The sequence below is a fragment of the Sapajus apella genome, unplaced genomic scaffold, assembly GCF_009761245.1.
Source record: "Sapajus apella isolate SASKATOON/1434 unplaced genomic scaffold, GSC_monkey_1.0 scaffold6, whole genome shotgun sequence".
NCBI classification, from domain to species: domain Eukaryota; kingdom Metazoa; phylum Chordata; class Mammalia; order Primates; family Cebidae; genus Sapajus; species Sapajus apella.
The window spans coordinates 12,407,556-12,422,855 of record NW_022436946.1 but is presented as its reverse complement, the minus strand read 5'-3'; the positions used below and the strand labels follow the sequence as shown (position 1 = coordinate 12,422,855).

The following is a 15,300-nucleotide window of genomic DNA, read 5'->3' as shown; positions in this document are numbered from 1 at the left end:
TGTGGATGAGGGGTGAGGTGAAGGAACGGAGACTGGCCATACTCACATTAAAGCATATTATAAAGTCTCTGCTTTAAAAACAGTGAGGTACTGGCACATGAACAGTTAGAACAAATAGAAAGTCCAGAAACAGACCCAACAGCATGTGGAAATCTAGACTATGACAAAGGTGGTATTATCTCAAATCTCAGGAAACAAATGGGCTTTTAAATAAAGGTAGTGGGGCAACTGGATAGACAGTTGGGAAAAAGATAAAATTATGTCCACTTCCCACACAAATAAGTGCCAGATGGATTAGAGGTCTAAATGCAACTATGCAAGTGCCAGAATAAAACAGAAATGAATCTCCGTAAAATTTGATTGTAGGTAGATTTCTAACTGTAACTCAAAAGCCACATGAAAGAGAAGAAATGCTTGATAGATCTGACTACAAAAAAAGAAAGTGACAAAAACTATAAACAAGTTAAAAGACAAATAACAAATTGGAAGAATTTTTTTAAGTATTTATCACAGATAAAGAGTTTATATCTCTATTATATAAGCATTTTTAAAAGTGAGGTAACAGTGACAGTACTATCTTAAAGTGGGCAAAAGACATGACAAATTCCCAAAAAGAGACATAAACATGGCCCTTAAACACAGCAGGCATTGTACATAGAAGATGTACAATTTCACTCATGAAATTGAAATTGAAAGTACACAGAGACTCTTCTCACCCACCAGATTAGCACATATTCAAAAACTTGATAATACATTCCATTGAAGAGACTGTAGGGAAATATGCATGCTCATACATTGGTAATGGAAATGCAGAATGGTATAGCCCGTGAAGGGGAATTTGTCAATATCTAACAAAACCACACAGACATTTACTCTTCAATGTAGCAATCCTAATTCTAGGAATATATCATGAAGATGTATCTTCAAAATACCAAAATACAGGTTAGGCACACTGGCTTACGCCTGTAACCCCAGCAATTTGGTAGACTGAGGCAGGCAGATCAATTGAGGTCAGTAGTTAGAGACCAGCCTGGCCAACATGGCAAAACCCCATCTCTACTAAAAATACAAAAAAAATCAGCCAGGCATAGTGGCACATGCCTGTAATCCCAGCTACTCAGCAGGCTGAGGCATGAGAATCGTTTGAACCTGGGAGGTGGAAGTTGCAGTGAGTCAAGATTATGCTACTGCACTCCAGCCTGGGTGACAGAGCCAGGCTCTGTCTCAAAAAAAAAAAAAAAAAAAAAAAAAAGGAAGTACATACATACAAAGCTCTTAACTGCAGGATTATTTGTAGAATAGCAAAATACTGGGAAATATCTGAATACTTTGAAGTACTTTATACAACAGAGTACTATACAATTTCACTAAAAAGTATTTCTATGAACTATTCTATTTCTATTTCTAAGAAAATACACAAGTCTGCTTATTTTTGGAAAAAGAAACACAGGAAAAATAAACCAGAAGACAATGAAAACACTTACATACAATAGGTGAGGGAAAACCAGACAGAAGTAATAGAGTAGGCAGGGATACTTCTCTGCATAAACCTCTGCAAAATGGATGGCATTACTATATTGAAGCAAGGGTTGTGGAGACAAAGACAAAGAACTAATTCAAGTAACTTTAAAGACAACACTTTGATTATGTGCTTTTACTCTAGGGAAAAAATAAGGAACTACAAATGCATCTTAATTTCTTTTTACTTGATTTGATATGCATGGTGATTTGGGTATATCAATTCTGAAATGATTGTATGTGTGTTTTAGGACTGGGAAAATAAGTCAGTGTTCTGATGCTGTCAAAAGGCAGAATTCTCATTGCGGAAGAAGGGAGATTCAAAGATGGAGTGGGTGGGGGAAACGCAACAAAGAACCTCGTGGATTGGGATTGATATTGAAAGTATCAGTGTAACTGCAGAATTTCTATGACATGTATAGACAAGCCTTTGTGTGTGTGTGTGTGTGTGTGTGTGTGTGTGTGTGTGTGTGTGTGTATGCATCTGTGTGTGTATATCTTTCCTAGCTCTGTCCTCAAGAGCCTGGAGGTAAACACCTCAGTAACAATGAAAACATATAATGCCGAGATTTTGGTTTCTAAACACCATTCCCCATGATAAGGAAAGAGATGTCCTTGGAGAAATGGTTGATTCCTGTGCTAGAGCAGGGATGCTAATTGATGGGTCTGGAACATCTTGTTGAACCAGAAAACAAGAAAGTGTTGGTTTAAAAAAAAAAAATTATAGGAGCATATAAAAAGGGAGCCAGCTTAAAGGAGCTCCAACTTGCCAAGTCTGTGACAATCTGAGCATTAAAATCAGAGAAGGGAGAGAAGAAGAGAGGCAGAGCAGAGAGAAGAGAGAGAGGGGAGAGAAGAAAGAAGAAAGGGAGAGAGAGAGAGGAAGGGGGAGGGAGAGAGAGACGCTGATTATAGAACAAAAGAACACCTACTAATACATGTGGAGAGAGTGGGTAAACATGTAAAATCAACACTTTATAGCCATTATAGCAAAGTTTAATTAAAGCAAGAATCAGCTTTAGGAAGAAAAGTGTGATGAAGAGTAGGATATTTGCATGGGCTTAAAGTGTCTTTCCATATATTGCTTACTAGTTGCAAGGGAGAAAATGGACACACTATAGTGAAGAAAATAAACAACAATTTGATCAGATGATCAAAAGTAACATAATAAATGAGGAGCAGATGGGTATTTTATGCCTGGGATACCTGAGGGGGACACAGAATCATGTCGTTTTGTAGCCAGAGAAAAAATATCAGCAAATCCAAATGGAGAAACATTCCATAAAACTGCTGACCGTTGCCATGAAAGGCAAAGGAAAGGCTACAGAGCTGTTCCAGATTAAAAGAGACAAAAAAAAAAAAAAAAAAAAAAAAAAATGACAACTAAATGTAATCCATGGTCCTGTATTGGATTCTGGATTAGAAAAGAGAAAAAAGTTATAAAGGACATTACTGAGATAATTGGAAAAAATATAAATAAAACTATTGCATCAAAGTGTCCTGAATTTGATAACAGTACTATGATTATATAAGAGAGAAATGTGAGGCCTTGGCCAGATGTGGTGGCTCACGCCCATACTCCCAGCACTTTGGGAGGCCAAGGCAGGAGGATCACCAGGTCAGGAGTCTGAGACCAGCCTCACCAACCTGGTGAAACCCTGTCTCTAATAAAAATACAAAAATTAGACAGGTGTGGTGGTGGGTACCTGTAGTCCAGAACTCCAGAGGCTGAGGCAGGAGAATCACTTAAACCCAGGAAGTGGAGGCTACAGTGAGCCAAGACTGTGCCACTGCACTCCACCCTGGGTGACAGAATGAGGCTCGGTCTCAAAAAAAAAAAAAAAAAAAAAAAAAAAAAAAGAAGAGAGAGAGAGAATGCCATTAGTCTTAAGAAATAATTAGAAAATATTAAGAGGTAAACGGAAGTGTGAAAGGCTAACCCCTCGAATGATTCTAAAAATGTAAAGAGTACAGATATGGGCAAACACAGAAAAATAATGATTTTTAAAATGTGGTTACAATGTTAGAAATTTTAGAAATTTGGGTAAAGGATATATGAACATTTTAAGTATTGTTTAAAAATTTTTTATGGTTTGAAATTATTGTGAGAAGTTTTTCTAAGCATATAATTAAAAGATTTTACAAACTCAGACTGTTCTTCATCCAATTAGACTGAATTAGTTAAGTAATGGCTCTCATTTGTTGAGTAGTACCCTGGGAGCCTGTGAAAACTTCTATGATGATACTCACCTAGTCCCTCTGGGTGATGCCAGAAACATCTGCTGTGTGATTCTATGGAGATTTCTAACTTCTATAAATTTGAGGGAGTATGTTTGGGAAGAAAAGCAGAAGTTTCCTCCTACTTAAGTCTAGAATGAAATAGGATTCACAGTTTTTATTTTTCAGAGCTAATCAAGTGGCAATGTCAATGGGGGAAATCCAGGTCAACTTTAATTCCCATCATGACTAAGTGGCACCAAGACTCAGAATACAATGACCTAGAACTGACCTCGGGGAGAAATCACAGTCAAATCAGGATTGCTAACTTCCAGGATTCTTGGTAAGGTTGACTCAGCAATTCATAAATCTCAACATTTACAATAAACACACACCTACGTCACATGTCTTTTACTCTCAAATAGGTAGTACAGTATCAAGCTTTTCTCAGGACTACATATAGTGTTTCCATATTCTTTTCTTTTTTTTTTTTTTTTTGAGACGGAGTTTCGCTCTTGTTACCCAGGCTGGAGTGCAATGGCGCGATCTCGGCTCACCGCAACCTCCGTCTCCTGGGTTCAGGCAATTCTCCTGCCTCAGCCTCCTGAGTAGCTGGGATTACAGGCACGCGCCACCATGCCCAGCTAATTTTTTGTAGTTTTAGTAGAGACAGGGTTTCACCGTGTTGACCAGGATGGTCTCGATCTCTTGACCTCGTGATCCACCCACCTCGGCCTCCCAAAGTGCTGGGACTACAGGCGTGAGCCCCAGTGCCCGGCTCCATATTATTTAAAAAGACAAGTTCAGATAGAGAAATAGCTTACCAAGTATAAAGGGAATGTTTGTTTATAACCATCTTAAATGTAGCAGACATTAAAAATCTAGCATGCTTATTACCCACCTTCCATTTCTTAGCTCTGGAAAAGGCATATTCTTCAAAAGCTATCAGTTTCATTACCTGAGAAATAGAGGAGACAATACTGATTTTCTTAAATTTGTTCAACGCTTTTGTTCAAAATGTAGTCATGTTTTCATCTGAAAGATAGAGAAATCCTAGAAACTCTGTGGTCTGATTGCTTATCTGTTGGCATATTCTCATAGCATCTCTGGCCTCCAGGTTGATTTATAATACAGCATCATTCCAGGTAAAAAAGAAATCGCTATATTGTGAGTCAATTCATTGCAAATAACGAGTACAAATTTCAGCTCTGATATTTTTTGTATGACTTTGAGAAAATAATTTATCTCTTTTGGCCTTAGGTCTGTTTGGTCGGTTGGTTGTTTTTGTTTGTTCTTTGAGACAGGTTCTCACCCTGTCACCCAGCTTGGGATGCGGTGGCACAATCACAGCTCACTGCAGCCTTGACCTTTTGGCTCAAGTGATTCTGCCACCTCAGCCCTCCAGATAGCTGGGACTACAGATGCATGCCAACATGCCTAGCTAATTTTTTTTTTGGAGAGACAGTGTTTTGCCATGTTGCCCAGGCTGGTCTCAAACTGCTGGGGTCAAGTGATCCACCCACCTTGGTCTCCCGAATTCCTAGGATCGCAGATGTGAGCCATCATGCCCAGCCTCGGCCCCAGTGTCTTTATAAAGTAGAGCTTCACAAAAAGGGCAAGCGAAACAGTGAGGGATCTAGAAACCATATGACGTAGAGAATGGTTGCCAGAACTGGAGAGATATCAAGCCTAGTCTTGAGATTTGGATTTGGCTTATGACAGCTGCCTTTCCATGGTCATAAAGGTGAAGAGTGAGACTTGGTATATGGGCAATGGGCCATATACCATATACCAATGGGCCATCTTGCAATGGGCAAGATGAAGCTATGAGGTGGAAGTACCAGGGAAGTGGATGGTAGAAAAAAGTTTAAAATGTCAAGAGAATTTCCTATCAATTGAGCTGTGTCACATGGCAGTAACTGTTTCAGGGGTCACTAGTGGGGCCAAAGGATACCTTGGATAATTTGGAATAGCGAAAGTTCAGCATCATGCAAGATACTGAACTTTGAGATAACCAAAACACACAGTGCTAAGTTAAAGTGATTCTTCATCTAATTTGGCCTAAGATGGAATTAGCCTGTTTAAGAAATTAAAGCAAGCTCTTGACTCATACTAAGCTTGGGATCAGTTAAAGCCCCTAGATCTTTTTCATGAGAATGCCTGCCTAGTCAGACTTCCCCAAACCTGTAGTTGTACAGCAAGTTCTTTATTTTTCTGGGTGATGTAAATGTGGAAAGTCTAAGCACAGATAATTGTCAGCACATGAAGTTTCAGCAACTGAATAGACAAATTAGATACCATGAACCAGTGAGTCAACAACTAATTACATTTGTTAAGCTGGTAAAACATTCCACCTCCTTGAGGTATTTAATCTAGGCTTGCACACTCTTTTAGGGGAGCTTTTAAAACTTTTTCTATGCTGGTATATAATCTCAAATTCCTCCTACTGTTATGTCGTTAAGTATTTCATTTTATTTTTATTTTCTACATGGTTCAGCCGAGTTGTTTTTGTTAAACCTAAAATAATTTCAATTGCTCGACAACTAGGTGAACTGGAACTGCTCAGCATGGATCAGTCTCATCAAATTGGCAAATGCTTATTGAGGGTCTATCTGTCACATGATGGTCTTGATGCAGTGTGAAACCTGGAAGTATGGAATCATAGCTTTAAATAATGTGTAATCTACTTGGGGGTTCTGTGAGTATAACTCACAATGCAATCAGTCTGTGGTGAGTGAAGTGGGTGGAGGAGATAATAAGCACTTATAGGAATCAAAAAGATACCATCTCTTGGGGTGATGTGATAGGGAAGTTTTTACAGAAACAGTAAAAGCTTGAAAGATGTTCAGAAAATGACAAGGCCTTATTTTTTTTAATTTGTTTTACTTTCTCTTTCCATTATCAACCACAGGAGATTAATTCAAGAATTAGAGGTGTGTCTTAAGAACTCCAAGAGGAGAAAGACAGCCAGACCTCAGGAAGCAATTAGAACAAGTCTTGGAAAACCCCAAGACTTTTCTTTCAATATCTCCCTCTGCTGTCCTTGAGCCACGTGCTTTAGTCTGTCTCTCCCTGTACACAGATTTTTCTTTTCTACTTCCTTGGTTCATGGGGATAGAATTTTCATGTTATATTTTCAGCTACCTGCAGAGAGGGAATCTCACTTAAAATTTCTTTGTGAGGACAGGTGAAGCTGTTAGTTCAGGCTAATCTAAAAGATGTAATTTAGATACAACTGTCAAAAGTAAAACAACTTAAGATTTTCAGCTCATAGCTCAATGTTCACCCAAGATTTCTCAAAGACTGCTTCCTATCTCCCTGTTTTTCTTCAACTTTTTTTTTTGTAGCAAAGTTTTGAGACGTTGCCACGGCGGAATAACATAGTAGGTGAAGTATCCACTGATTAATTATGTTTATATCTCGTTCCATAAGTTAGCAGATAACCAACAATTGACTCTACTACCTTTCCATTAAAAGGATATGGTTCTCTAGAGCAACGGCCTATGCAGACGGTAGTCTATTATTCTACTATTCTCCTAAGCGATCAATCAGACTGAGCCAAATTTATGCTTCTATTCTATATTTGTGGTTATAACCATATAACATTTGCTTTAGATTGTAGGGAAAGTCAAAGTAGGATGGTTTGTTGGAGGTAAAATGGCCTAAGAAATGAATCAAAGGATTTCTATTATGGTGTATAAGAAAATTTAGAGTTGGTTTGTACAAATACGTATCCAATCAAGATCCAAGCATTATATTTGATGGTTAAGCCTTTTAAATCTCTTTCATTATAGAGCAGCCCACCACTCCCCTTCCTCCCATCCCACCCTTGTCACACCATGGGTTTACTGAAGATACTAAGTCACTAAAGGTCTTACAGATGGTAGTGACTTGATAAAATGTGTTTAAGAAGGAATACTGTGGCCAAAGTGATGAGTGCATTGGAAGAAACATAAAACTAAAGATTTGGAGAGTACATTAAGGAAAGAATTGCTGTATTCTGGGCAAGCAATGATGGTAGTCTGAATTAGGTAATTAGAGCAGGGAACAGAGAGAGAAACTCATCTTAGGTTCAATCCAAGGGACAGTTCCAACCTCAAAGAGCATTACAGAAGCATTGTCTAAGATCCATAGTTATCTAATAAGTGAGAGTAATATTAAATAAGCTTTACTCAAATGTTGGAGCAATATAATTAGGTAGTGATCTCTCCAACCCAAGAAGTGTTCAAGAAAAAACTGGATGACCAGCCACGGGCAATGATGTAACTTTAAGGCAAGAATCTCTGTCTCCTTCTCTTCTTCAACAGGTGATTGTCCAACCTGTAATTGAAGGGTAAGAGGAAACACAGCTTTGTGAGGCAGCCCATGTTTTGGCTGAGCATCTATAATAATTAAAACTGCAAGTAGCTCAAAGCCTATCTAATTGGCCCTGGTCTTCCTTCTAAGACTATATAAAAATAGCTCCATTCCTTATCATTTTCTCTTCTCCATGCCAAGCCCTTTAAGTTCCTTTAACTGTTTCTAATTTCCCAACCTCGTTCTTTTTCTCTGACCATGTTCCCAATTGACACTGTCCTTTTTAGAGTGTGCACCCAGAACTGAACACCCTTTGTGAGGTACAGTCTAACCCGAGTACAATAGAGAGGCTTTTCACTCTGCTGTTCCAGACATTTCATTAATGCAGCCAAAAGTTACAGTTAAGGTTTTAGCAGTTTCTTCATGCTCTTGACTCATTTTGAGTAAAAAAAGAAAATCCCCAAGGTTATTATCTTTATATGCTACTGTTTTGACACGTATACATGTGAAGTTCATCTTGAAATCTAACCAGAAAACTTCATGTTAACCATAATATGTTTCTTTGTTGGATTCAGGCTAATGTTCAAGTTCCTTTTTAACCCTACATCAGACATCCAACATTTCAGTCATTGTTCTCAGTCTTACATTTTCTGGAGCATTGATTAAAAAGCCAGCTCAGTCTATATTCTTTAAAACAGAAAGTTTAAACATGGTCAGACTGTGATGGAAACTCCTGGAGATCTCTCTGCTGGATGACATGGTTTCATGAGCAGCACTTCCTTGGATATGGTCTCTTACCAGTTACAAATGAACTTATTTGATTTATTACGTTCTATCCGCAAATGTTCTTCTCAAGACTTAATCTTGTCTGCCTGCAGCCTTCCATGTAAAGAAGAACTCTACAGACAAAGGAGATGAGTCCAGCATGGCTTGTGTGCAGTAAATCTAAGCAGATTCCTCATCTGTCCTGGAATGCATACATCGAGCTTGCCAGACTGCGTTCTGTAGACGTTATCTTCCTCCCTTTTTGAAAATCAAGGTAGCATATGCCAAATTCTACCTTTTTGGAGCCTGTGTCCTGCTTCACTGTCACAGATTAATGCCGCCTTGTGACCTGTCTGGCAAATTTTCTCAGGAAGCTCATTAGTTTAGGCCAAGAGATGTAAACTCAAGGGAGTTGAGTTTTAAGAGTCTTTACCAGAGTTGGATCAAACATGGCAGATCTAAAGATTGTTCTTATTGATGAAGACAACAGAAGCAAACTAGCAGTAGAACAGTATTGTTTTCTCCCTGTTTCCCATTGATGTTACATCATCAGCCCTTGGAGGAGGTCTTTCTTCATTCTTTCTTTTTCACAATGGAGTGTTAAATAGCTCAGACAATCTATTTGCTACTGTACTGAAAGTGAAAAACAGAGTGATTGTGTGGGTACTCCAAGTATGGTTTCTACTGAATGCATATTGCTTTTGCATCATAGTAAAGTTTAAAAAAAATCACATCGAACCATGGTCAGGGGTCATCTGTATTACCTTAGCTATTCATGGTTTTCTTGGGTATTTATTTTTTAAACTTTTATCTTAGGTTCAGGGATAAAAGTGCAGGGTTTTTTTACATAGGTAAACTTGTGTCATGGGGGTTTGTTGTACAGATTATTTCATCACCCAGCTATTAAGTGTAGCATCCTTTAGTCCTACTTCCCGCCTTTAGCATACTCCAAATCCCCTCACTTTTCACTTCAGCACTTTTCACAAGCCTTTGTTCCTTAGCATTCCAGGTCGTGGATGTAAACTCACATGCATATTACTCCTTAATTATGAGCTTTACTACCTTTCCTGTGTGTCTTTCTAAAATCTGAGCTGAATTCCTTGAGAGCCATATGAGCATCTTTGCTGACCACTTCAGCTTTACTTAAGCTGGGCTATTTGCAGAGATCATTGGTTACTCAGACATTTCAAATGCTCTCTATTTTATAGTTGAAATCACAGACTTACATCTAGCTTTAGCTGAACTCTTTCTGAAATGTCTCCCCAGGTCTAGTATCAATGTCTGATACTCTTCAAAAGACATGGTCTTTTTTATTCAAGGTTCTCAAGGAAGCAATGTGGTCATATAGAAGGCCTGGACTCTGAGTCAGGGCTTTGCTCTAAACCTGTACCTGCTAAAACTAGTTGAGTGACCTAAGTCCAGTTACTTCATGTCTCTGAGGTTAGGTGGAGATACTCATGCATTCCCTCAGAGCCACTGAGATGAAAAAATATAATGACATGTTTTAACTGCTGTGGGTGACATCTGATATGTGGTAGGGACTCAAGAAGTGTTTGCACGCTTCCTCTTTGACTTTCCCTCTCTTCCCTTCAGTTCACCAATCTGCTTTCACTTGTCTTTTATAATTTATCCATGGTAGAAGCTCCTCTCATGAGTTTTTGTTTCTTTTTGGGAGTGTCACCCTCTAACCAGGTAAGTTAAAAATGTATCAGTCTTTGAGTGTGGATGAACTGAGCTCTGTCAGCACAGTAGAAATCCCCCATCGTTGCCACAACATGCCTCTCTACTGCTTTTGCAATCTAGGTCAAGACTTCAGTCATATCCTCCATCTGGTCAGGTGTTGATCACTATTAACTCTAAAAAATATTTAGAAAATACTTAGAACGTTTTCAGCCTTTTACATTTAGCTGTTCTTATGTTTAGCTTCTTATCCCAAAACATAGTAATCTTTTACATCCCAAGATGACTTTTCTCATCTCGGAGAGTTGAGAAAACATGGAGAGTCCAAAACAGAGTGTTTGGGCCCCACCATGAAACTTTTCTATCCAGATTCCCTAGAGTTGTATGCACTTCTGCAACTATGTTACCATTCCAAGCACAATGCAAACTCCAATTTGATGACAGATTCAGAAATAAGTTTTCAAACTTTCAGATCTAAATATGATGAGTGTATACATTTTCTGTTCCAAAGTAACAGTGTTTGGTCTATTTTCAAAATTTGAATTCTATTCCTGTTGGAATGCCTGGCTCACAGGCCAGAGTGCCTCCTCCATCTTGATTCTCTCTTCATTCTCCCCTCTTTGAGTCAATTTGCAGTTTTATTCCAGAATGAACTTCATGGGTTGTCTGGGAGTATCAACAATGGCATATTATAACACAATACGTTCCTAGTTTTATTTGGCAGCATAAGCCATGAGGCAGGCCTTCACTTGTGATGGTCAGAATGTCTACAAAACAAGGAAATATTTATATGTGCAAAATTTCGAAGGTAGAGGGAGGCAAGTTGTATCGGTGGGTGATCCAAGGTCAATGCTGGATGGGATGTTTTGTTCCCAGGCTACATGGGCTGAACTTAGGTGGAAACAGATCAAAGGTTCATAGGAAATGGGCATGGAACTCCCCACCATCCCATGCCAAGTGGAGACCAGAACAGATGGGAGCAGAATGATAAGCACAGCATCCCACATCAATGGACACTTATTTGGAAATAACTGAAGTGGAAAGGTCAGGAAAAAATGTCAGCATCTCTGTGTGGGTGAAAATATGTCTGAGAAACTGACTTCACTCCAAGAAATATAAAGGCAAAGGGGAATGCCTTGGAATCAAAGAGAAGACACTTTCAGTGCCTTTATTCCTGCTGAATGTACTCTTAGACTCCCTAAACCTGATTAAAGTTGCCTCTTACCCTTAGTATGCGATCCTGGCTTTACCCTTGTTGCTATTTGGTCAAAAAGTTGGAGAAGCTGCTGCTAGTGTACTGCTCATGGAAGAAAATTTTTTGGTAATAAAAATGACAGGAAACAATTTTCCCCTCCGGATATTTTTAGGATACTTACAAAAACTTCAGGAAAGTCATTTTGAGATGATCACTCAATGTTCATGATTTCCTCCTCATTTAGTTTGATGTTACTCATCAATTCACTAACATTTATTGAGTATTTGCATTGAGTCCAGTTCAAGAGAGGTTTATGATTGGTCATATATACCCCAGGGCCACTAAACTGGGAAGGTTAGTGATTTATGGAAGCAGTGACTCAGGAAAGCGAAGTCCAGGAGAAATTGATAGTATTAACACAAATATTAACGTCAACACAGGAGTGCCCTAAAGAGCCAAAGGGAGTGGGAGGTTCGATGAAGACTAGAAAGCTGCACAGCTTCCCAGCTCTAGGCCTCATTCTCCATTCTATAGGAACTCTTACAGTTTCTGTTTACTATGTTGTGCCCTTTGAAAGAAAACCACACCCTTCCCTAATCATGATACAATGCACCCAGGTTTTCTAACATTAACAACGGAGTAAGAATCCTGTGTCCAGAGGGGCAGCTGAATCTTGCAGCTCTGACTTGCTCCACTTTCTTAGGAATTTTTATTTTTTCCTTACTGCCACCACCATGATGCCTCAGGTAGCACTGCTCCTTTACATCTTTGTCTGCATGGAAAACAGGACCTAATGCCTCAACACCTTCCTAGAAGAACACTTACAGAAGTATTGAGAGCTAGAAATGCCGTAAATGTCAACAATGTGATTTACAGGATGCACTTACCATCTAGGACTCCAGACCTCTTTCCATCTCCTCTCGTGGCTTATTCCCATGAGCCTGATGTGATCTCACCTCTGGATCCCATGTTTCCTACACTTCTACCCAAGGGACCACATTCCAGGAAGAAATACATGTTAAACTTTTATGCACAAGGTCATCAAGGGTGTGGTTACTTTTATGTGTCAACTTGACTGGGGATGTCCAGATAGCTGGTAAAACATTATTTCGAGGTGTGTCTGTGAGAGTGTTTGCAGAAGAGATCAGCATTTTAATCAGTAGACTAAATAAAGATCTATCCTCACCAGTGTAGGCATGCATCATCCAATATGTTAAGAGCCCAAATAAAACAAAAAAAGTGGAGGAAGGGAGAATTTGTTCTCTCTGTTTCCTCTGAACCATCATTTTCTCCTGCTCTTGGACATTGAGGCTCCTGGTTTTCAGGCCTTCAGACTTGAACTGAATAGTACCACTAGCTTTCCTGGTTCTCTCGTTTGCACATAGCAGATTGTGGGACTTCTCAGCTTCCGTAATGTTGTGATCCAATTCTCATAATAAATCCTATTTGTTCTGTTTCTCTAAAGAACCCTAAGCCCCTCAATCAATTCCAAGACTTGAGCCAGTTTAAAGGTCCGGAATTCTTGAGTAAAGGGGAGGTTGGGTCCCCTCAAGAAAGAACCTCAGTACACTACCAAAAATTTATACTATTAATCACCCCCCCAGTCTTCCCCAAAGAGGAACACATATACACATATATAAATATAAGTATATATATGTGTGTATGTGTGTGTGTGTGTGTGTGTATATATATATATATATATACACACACACATATATATTTGAGACGGAGTCTCACTCTGTCACCAAGCTAGAGTGCAGTGGCATGATCTTGGCTCACTGCAACCTCCGCTCCCAGGGTTCAAGCGATTCTCCTGCCTCAGCCTCACAAGTAGCTGGGACTACAGGCGCATGCCACCACGCCTAGCTAATTTTTGTATTTTTAGTAGAGATGGGAAAAACCTATGGATTTTTACCAGTATAAATGTGCATTGGAGAAAATTAAATAATCAGGTATTTTGAGGACGACAGAACACTGGGAGCAATGTCATCATCCACAGATAACTACCCTCCTTTTAAGAGATGGCATTTGGCCTGCCCCTGGGCTTGTGCAAACAGAATGCAGAACTACAGCCTCTCTCTAAGGCATCCCTGAAAGACAGTGGTGAAGGGAAATCCTCCTGGTGGGCGGAACTGCAGGCAGCACATCTGGTTGTGACTTTGCAGGAGAAGAAGAAATGGCCATATGTGAGATTACATACTAACTCATGGGCTGTGACAGATGGTTTGGTTGGAGGATCAGGGACTTCGTAGAAACTTGATTGGAAAATTGGTGACAACTGAAATTTGGAGATGTACATATGTAAATTACTTTCAAGGCAAAAAACATAAAAATATTTGTGTCCCGTACAAATGCTCACCAAAGGGTGACCTCAGCAGGGGAGGATTTTAATAATTAAATAGCTAGGATGACCGTTCTGTCGCTCTGTCAACCCTGTTGCCAGCCACTTCATGATTGCCCAATGGGCACATGAGCGAAGTGGCCCAGTAGCAGGGATGGAGATTATGCATGGGTTCAGCAACATCAGCTTCCACTCAGCAAGACAAACCAGGCTACAGCCACTGCTGAGGGCCCAATCTACCGGCCACAGAAAGCGACACTGAGCCTTTGCTGTGGCACCATTCCCTGGGGCGATCAGCCAGCTACCTGGTGGCAGGTTGACTAGATCCTGTCATGGAAGAGGCAACGTTTTGAACTTACTTGCTCTGGATATGAATTTGCCTTTCCTACGTGCAATATACCATTCGGGGACAAATTTGAAACAGTGACTACCATTAGTGGACTTACAGAATGCCTTATCCTCTGTCATGGTATTCCACACAGCATTGCTTCTCACCAAGAACTCACTTCACAGCCAAAGAAGTGTAGCAATGGGCACAAGCTCATGGAATTTACTGGTCCTACTACGTTCTTCACCATCCTGAAGCAGTAGGCTTGGAGAAAGAGGAAATGGCCTTTTACATTCTCATTTACAGCAGCAGCTAGGTGGCAGTATCTTGCAGGCTGGGGCACAGTTCTCTAGAAGGCTGTATACACTCTGAAACATCGTCCAACACATGGTACTCTTTCTTCCATAGCCAGGATTCACAGGTCTAGGAATAAAGGGGCGGAAATGGGAGTGGCACTACTCACCATTACCCCCAGTGACACACTAGCAAAATTTTTGCTTCCTGTTCCCATGACTTCATGCTGTGCTGGCCAAGAGGTCTTAGTTCCAGTGGGAGAAATGCTACCACCGGTAGACATAACAATTACTCCATTGAACTGGAAGTTAAGTCTGCCACTAGGCCGCCTTGGGCTCCTTATGCCTGAGTCAACAGGGCAAGAAGGGGGTTACAGTGCTGGCTGCATGACTATCTGACTGCTAAGGGAAAATTCACTACTATTCAACAGTGGAGGTAAGAAATAGCATGTTTGAAATACAAGAGATCTCTTAGAGTATCTCTTAATTACCATCTCCTGTGATTAAAATCAATGGAAAACTACAACAACTTAATCCAGGCAGAACTAATATTAGCTCAGACACTTAAGGTATGAAGGTTTGGGTCACTCTGCCAGGTAAGAAAACCATGATCAGTTGAGGTGCTTGCTGAAGGCAAAGGGAATACGGAATGGGTAAGAGACTAAAG

At 39.8% G+C, this 15,300-nt stretch overlaps 1 long non-coding RNA gene across 1 annotated transcript; it reads left to right on the top strand.

The window, feature by feature from the left end:
* Positions 1–228: 228 nt before the first annotated feature.
* Positions 229–14,078, top strand: LOC116549012. Its single transcript, XR_004267670.1, has 3 exons — positions 229–239; positions 6,460–6,469; positions 13,989–14,078. It is a non-coding gene; the product is annotated as an uncharacterized LOC116549012 (long non-coding RNA).
* The last annotated feature ends 1,222 nt before the right edge of the window (positions 14,079–15,300 follow it).